The following is a 7,531-nucleotide window of genomic DNA, read 5'->3' as shown; positions in this document are numbered from 1 at the left end:
GAACACAGCCCTGTAGATGCCTGAATTTAGACTACTAGCCTCTAGAACTGTGAGACCATAAATTTCTGTTCTTAAAAGCCACCTAGCTTGTGGTATTTTGTTACACCAGCCCTAGGAAACTAATGCATTGTGATTCTACCCAACCTCATCATTATACTCAAAAAGAGGTCATCGCACTGCCATCAAGTCAATCCTGACTCACAGCGACCCCTCCTTGGATTTCTGAGGTAGTATCTCTATGGAAGTAGATTGCCCCAATCTTCCTTCTGAGGAGTAGCTGGTGGGTTTGAACCACCAGCAGTCAAAAAGAGCTCATAGGCACCTCAAATAGAGGTCACAGAGGCCTTAGCATTTGGAGAAAAGGTCAAAGGACACATAGCTAACAAAAAAGTGATATCAGATTGAAGAGATGATCCACCAAGCAGAAATCTTCCCAAGCTACTCCCCATCTATGAAAAGATTTTCTAATCTTGTAGCTGATGTCAGTAGCCTGTTTTCTAAACTTTCTGAAGGGCCCAGAGTACTTGGATGAAAAGAAAGGCATCAATTTAAATGCTAAGGAGAGATGAGCTATAATCTTGAAAATTATAACCTGTCTTTCATGGTGAAATGCTGTAATTATGAAATAACCTGGCAATTGATCAGGAAAATTGAAAAAGAATCACTGGATGGTGAAAATTGCTTCTCTTGGGAAGAGACAGCCAGGATCCTCAGATTAGCCTATTTTGAGTTGTATTAGTGGTACTCGAGAGCTTTCTTAAAATAATTGTGTACTAAGGTGTAGAACTGGGTCAGGCTTTGAACCCTGTTCCACATGCCATTTTGAAAATATTCTGTATTATACATCTCCCCAGATATTTCCCCCTCTCACTCAAAAAGCATTGCTTCCAAACTCTACCCTCTCAAAAAGTAGCTTATTTTATGTTAGTATAACCAAATCCAAAGACCTAAAGATAATTTTTTTTAGAAACTAGGTAGGTTTATGAAATCTTGAGAGAATGACATTCTTTTTATCGATTTAACCTGTCCCTCTCGAGTAGGATCTGCTCCTAACCTCTGAGCCCTTCAGCTCCTACAAAACATTAACCAGTTGCTGTCGAGTGAATCTGGCTCAATGAGACCTCACACGTGTGTTAGAGTAGAACTGTGCTCCGTAAAATTTTCAACACCTGATTTTTCAGAAGTAGATCATCAGGCCTTTCTTCTGAGGTGTCTCTGGGTGGATTCCAACCTCCCACCGTTTGGTGAGCAGCTAGCATATTATCCATGTGCACCACCCAGGGATGCTACATTCAAATCCTTACAAAATTAGTAAAGCTGTTTGGTATCTTCTACCATAAATGTGATAATATGCTAGTTCTATGGATAAAAACTGGGGGAAATATGAAAAAGGAACATGCATTAAGACAAGTAATAATTAAAAGTCAAATGATTTACTCCTTTGTTAAAAAAAAAAAATTTCAGTGCCTCCTATGTACAAATTGATCAAAGTATCTTAGAAAATGCAAAGCTTTTACTGTGAAGCTGTAAGCGTGGTCATTTGAAGAGCTGCGCACAGCGCTGGTCTGGAAGCTGCTCCCTGGAAGCAGACACTCCCTTGTGGGGATCATCAACAGACTGAACCTGTGTGGATGGGAGGGTGTAGTCTCCACACAAGAGTCTGGATGATGTCAGCTATGCTGGGAAGAAGTGTTCTCTGAGGAGGGAAATGAGAAGTGTGTTGGAGGAAGGTAGGAAAGAGCAATCTTTTCTCCTGGGGTGAGGGCTCCCTGGACTCTGAGGCATGGTTGATGCCTTCCTACAGTGGTGTGAGCTGCAGCGTCCATGTGAAAGTGGAGTCAGCACTAGGCAGGGAGACACTGAGCAGACTCTGGAGTTGAGTTGTGGTACCTGGAATAGCAGGTGTGCTTTCTGTATAGGGCCTTTCTTCAAACCTCAAGTAGAACCTAATCTCAAGTGTGCTATGCAAATTAAGGAAAGCACACTCCATTTCTGAAGTAGCAGTCAAGAGGGGCAGTGGCCTCCCTCCAAGCCCACTAAGGAGCCAGTGGCATTCACAAGTGGCTGATTCAATATCTCATTACAGTTGGTGGCAATAAGGGCAGTAACAGAGAGAGAGAATTCATTGCGCTTGCTCTAGACTACATGGGAAAAGTTCCAGAAAGAAAGTTGGGGGGAATTCTGAAGGAGGCAAATTTAAGCAAGTAAACTAGATATAAAAAAAATGAATTACAATTTGCAATTTTAGTCACAGGATAACAAGATCTAGGAAGATTGCTTCCTTCATTCAACATAGCTAATGAATATCTATTACATAAAAAATCAATCATTGTGTTGTACAAAATACAAAGATTTATCAGACAATGCCCTCTGGGACAGGAAAGACAATACACATATTTGAGGGTTTTTTACTTATGAGTATCTTTGCAATGCAGTGAATTACTTAATATGGTCTTTCTAACCTTAGTCTTTGTAACTTCCACCAAATGACTGGGTGGGACTATGCAAATGAAGTGCTTGTGGCTCACAAAGGGGATCTGACAGTTTGCTAATAATATAAATAAGGTGCAAGGCACCCTTGTGGGGGTGGGACCATGCAAATAAGGTGTATGGAAACGTAAATGTGGAGACTGGTCAGTTTTTTGTCATCCCCCTAGGCCTAAAATGAGCCATCCCAGAGGTGGAAAAGAGGACCTTATAACCCTAAGAAAGAAAAGCAAGGAGTGGAGTGTGTCCTATGGACCCAAGTGCCCTCCAATGGGAGCCTCCCTAGACCCAGGAGACAGAAAAAGAGTTGTAAAACCAGAGAGACTACAAGAGACAAAGAGAAGCGGTGGCAATAGAGGCAGCAGAACCAGTAGACCAGTAGATGGTGCAGTGGGATTCCCAGCCCACAGAACAAGAGAGCTCAGTGCCTTCAGGCAGGAGGCTTGCTGGCAGAGTAGGGTGCCTCTGGGCACTTGATGGAGTCAGGCTTGCTGACCTCCAGCGCTAGAGCTGAGCATCTCTGGGCTGAGGCTACTGGCAGAGCAGGGTGCCTCCAGACGTTTATTGGTAGAGCTAAAGAGCTTTGTAACCCTTGCCCAAGCAGGGCAGAGGCTAAACCAGCCCAAGACACCCCTCAGGGGGCCAAGGGCCAAAGAGAGGCCTGACGATGGCATGGCTGAGTATAGGCTGCCCTGATCAAAGAACTGTATCCCGAGCATTCCTGAAGCTCAACCTGTTACTTCCCTAATAAATCCCAATAATCATGAGTATTTTCTGTGAGTTGTGCGGCCACTGCAACAAATTACAGCACACAGCAGAAAAGTAGAGAGGGCCATGATCGGCAAAGACGGTGTCAGAATTGGTAAAAAGGTTGGAGGGTGGAGGCATGTCAGAACCCTGACTTATAGGAATCAGCTTTGGGCTGATGCTGAAGATGATTCTCTCTCCACTTCATGAAGTTAGAGGAGATCAGAGGCCTCTGCCCAAACTCAGGCTTGGAAACATTGGTTTCACCCAAATCATCAACACAAAGTGGCCATAAAATACAAACATATGTGAAGAGTAGGGGAATAATAAACATGAAAAACTCAACCTAGTGTTTTAACACTACAATTATAGAATATTAACATCTAGAAAATCAATCTCGACAGGCTTTGACACAGTAGTCCTATCTGCAACTGATCAAGAGGGTGGTACAGCACTTCATTGCACTGTGCATAGAGTCATCATGAGAAGGGGAGCAGACTTAACAGTAGCTAACAATCACAACATCATGTTGGTAAAGAGAAAGTGTGTGTTCATAGTCTGTGTACATATGGCTGCTCCAAAGAGTTATTACACAAGAAAACGAAGTTAATTAATGTCCTCTCTCATCCTTCAGAGTCCCCAGGCAGGAGAGCTGCTCTGCTTCACTGGCTCATTCACTATAGCACATGATGGATGGTTTGATGTGGCACATCACTCAGGTGAGCAAAGACCTGCCAAGAAGAGCACCATATCACAGGTGAAACAGAAATTTACAGTCATACAGAATCAAAAGCTCTGTGATTTGCACACTGAAGTCCTCATATATTTGTTGAATGAAGAATCCTTTTATCGGCTTGGAAAAGTTCATAATTTTTTTAATTATTTGTTATTTCTTATAATTCAAGAAAGGCAATAGATGCTCTACCTTAATTTTCTTTTTTGGATTATGTCTAGTGAAGAACTCACAAAAAATTGGAGAGTATCTTAATCATGTAACCTGTAGAAGTTGGAAAATTCAAGAGTTCAACTTGGTTTTCCAACCTAATCCCAGTAAGTGAAGTACAGTTTTGAACAGTTAAATAAATCACTGATAAGACAGAGCATCTGACAATTTTGTTAACAGTCCCTTCCTTAACATTAGTCAGAATGTCACAAAAGCACTCTGACAACATAGTCTCATAACATTGCACACTCTCTCTAATTCCTTAGAAGCACCACTGGATGTTCTTAAGAAACACATACTGATATTAACTCCACTGTTTCTGTGTTTATTCCAGGTTGGGTGAATCCAGAAGAGAGGGACTCTAGTTCAGCATATCCTAGAGGAATCTGAAGGGTGCTTGGTCAGAGAGCCCCCATTTAACCAGCAGGCCTCTGGACAGTCCTCACCTGGGGCCAGGGTTTCAGCGTTTCACTGCTGCACTGAAGTACCTCCATTTGATTTGCAGCAATCAACCACCACCTGTCTGTCAAGCTTGTCTTACTGCGGTGGCATGCAGAGTGCTATGATGCTGGAAGCTATGCCACCAGTATTTCAAATATCATCAGGGTAAGCCATGGTGAAGAGGTTTCAGCAGAGCTTTCAGACTAAGACAGAACAGGAAGAAAGGCCTAGTGATCTACTTCTGAAAATTGCCCATAAAAATTGCCAGTACGGTGCTATAAAAGACGAGCCCCCTAGGTTGGAAGGCAACAATGGACTCCAGCAAGCCAGATCACAAGGATGATGTGGGACTGGCAGTATTTTTTCTGTTGTACATGGGGTCACTGTGAGTTGGAGCTGACTTGATGACAACCAATCCCAACAAGTAAACTGACCTTTCACATGGGGAGAGGAACACAGCAGGGCTGGTCTGAACAACAACTGCAAGGTGAGCCCTTTTCCTTCCTCAGTCAAGCTCTAGACAACTCCACTAATAAGAAAACACAAACCAAAGCATCATACCATTTTAGAGGCAGCAGAGAACCTAATACAGTAAAACCTGCAAAAGATGGAAACTGTGTAAGGTGGAAACTTGTCAGAGAAGAAAAATTTAAACATTTTCCACTAAAAGTAACAGTAGAGAAGTGGTAAGATTGTACCTGTCAAGGCAGAAAAGTTGTGAGAGCCAGAAACCAAGTTCCAGCTCTCACAGTTTTCATTGTATGGATTTAACTTTTAGGTCAATTCTGACTTATTTTCCTAAAACCAAATCAGGCTAGGTTAGAATAATGTCCACACAAGAAAAACACACCTTTCTAATTGGATGGCCATTAATGATAATGTGCACTGATCAGTCAGACTAAGCACTGAGCACTGGGACTAAAATAAATGTGATTGAGTCCTGACTATTTCTTCTACTTCACGTGACTGGTATTTTGTTTATTTTCTCTTTAAAAAATGTTTAATAAGCAGCAACAACAAACTTCTTACAAGAAGTGGCTTGTGTTCTTGAACATTAAAATAAAAACGGTAAGAAAGGAATGAAAGCGCCTGTAATCTTGGCTGGCATAAACGAAAATCAGGTAGTATGTAAACATTTCCCAACCATATTTATCAAGTTATGTATGAACTGGTTACTCATAAGATCTTTTATGTTTTAGACAATCAAGTATGTGAACAAACTGCTGAGGAAAAAAGCCTCTTAAATGGAAAAGCAGGGAACAGTAAAATGACCTATATCTGTTATTAGAGGGGAATTTGACAAAGTAAGCATAACTGAAAAAAGGGAACACCCACACACGGTTGTGGGGTGAGGACGTACTAACTGTCCAATCACTGCTCTCAGAGAGAAACTGCTCTGTTTATCGCTCTTTGTCCAGGTGCTGAGTTTCTCTCACTGCAGCACTGTGGCAGCAGGGCAAATGCCACCTTGTGGCTTCAAGAGAAGACAGCTGTGCTGTGCCAGTTAGAAGTGTATGTTTGGTTTGTGCAAGGATGTCCTTTACAGATAATGATAAATTCTAATGATAAAGTGATGTCAGAGTTGAACCTGGTTGATTCTGAAGATGAAGTCATGAAGATATTAATTAAGCCATGGGAAAGAACACTACCCTGGACATATAAATTTAATTAAAATGAAATGCCTTTTTTGATGCTCTACTAAATGCCTTATTAAAGTTACAACTGCTATTGTTTCCTGTGTTCTCTTTTTTAATTCACTCCCCAAACCAAAAATCCAAACTCGCTGCTGTCAAGTCAGATCCCACTCACAGCAACCCCTCCTTGGGTTTCCGAGGTGTTATTACTATGGGAGTAGATTGCCCAATCTTCCTTCCAAGGAGTGGTAGGTGCGTTTGAACCGCCAGCCTTCTGGTTAGCAGTCAAATGCCTTAGGCACTATGCTACCAGAGCTCCTAGTTCACTTCCAGTTGCACGTTTTGGGGGCAGGAATTAGGGAATTCTTTACAATTTTGAATTTTGTATTTATTTATTTATTTATTTATTTGCTTCTCTACCCATGGGTCTTAGAGTAGAAAGGGCAATCAGAAGTCATCTGGTCTAAAAATCCACCACAGGAATTTACTGGCTTCCCCTGAAACACTGTCAGATACAATGCCTGAAGATGAGCCCCAACTTAGGTTGGAAGGCACTGAAAATATGACTGGGAAAGAACCGCCTCACCAGAGTAGAGCCCACCTTACTGATATGGAAAAGTAGAGCTTTTGGGACCTCTATCTGCTGAAGTGGCATGACTCTATACAAGAAGAAACCGCTGCAAACATCCATTGATAATCGGAACATGGAATGTACAAAGTATGAATCCAGGAAAATTGGAAGTTGTCAAAAATGAAATATAACACATAAAGATTGATATCCTAGGCATTAGTGAGTTGAAATGGACCAGTTTTGGCCATTTTGAATCAAATAACCATATGATCTACTATGCCAGGAATGACAAATTGAAGTGGAATGGTGTGGCATTCATCATCGCAAAGAATGCTTTAAGATCTATCCTGAAGTACAATGCTGCAGTGATAAAACAATATCCATACACTGAGAGGTAAAGCCAGTTAATACTACTATTATTCAAATTTACGCGCCAACCACCAAAGCCAAAGATGAGGAAATCGAAGATTTTTACCAACTTCTGCAGTCTGAAATTGACCAAACATGCAATCAAAATGTGCTAATTATCACCGGTGATTGGAATGCATAAGTTGGAAACAAAGAAGAATCACTGGTAGCTGGAAAATTTGGCCTTGGAGATAGAAATAATGCTGGAGATGGCATGACAGAATTTTGCAAAAACAATGACTTAATCATTGCAAATAATTTTCAACAACACAAATGGTGGCAATACACGTGGACTTCACC

At 41.5% G+C, this 7,531-nt stretch overlaps 1 protein-coding gene across 1 annotated transcript in view; it reads right to left on the bottom strand.

The window, feature by feature from the left end:
* EPB41L3 (erythrocyte membrane protein band 4.1 like 3) overlaps window positions 1-7,531 on the bottom strand; it is a 136,423-nt gene that overhangs the window by 97,849 nt on the left and 31,043 nt on the right. The gene's annotated exons all lie outside the window — the stretch shown is intronic.

The sequence above is a fragment of the Orycteropus afer genome, unplaced genomic scaffold, assembly GCF_000298275.1.
Source record: "Orycteropus afer afer isolate SDZICR_OR568_19922 unplaced genomic scaffold, OryAfe1.0 scaffold00028, whole genome shotgun sequence".
NCBI classification, from domain to species: domain Eukaryota; kingdom Metazoa; phylum Chordata; class Mammalia; order Tubulidentata; family Orycteropodidae; genus Orycteropus; species Orycteropus afer.
The sequence above is the reverse complement of the archived record's forward strand: the minus strand, read 5'-3'. Positions and strand labels throughout refer to the sequence as shown.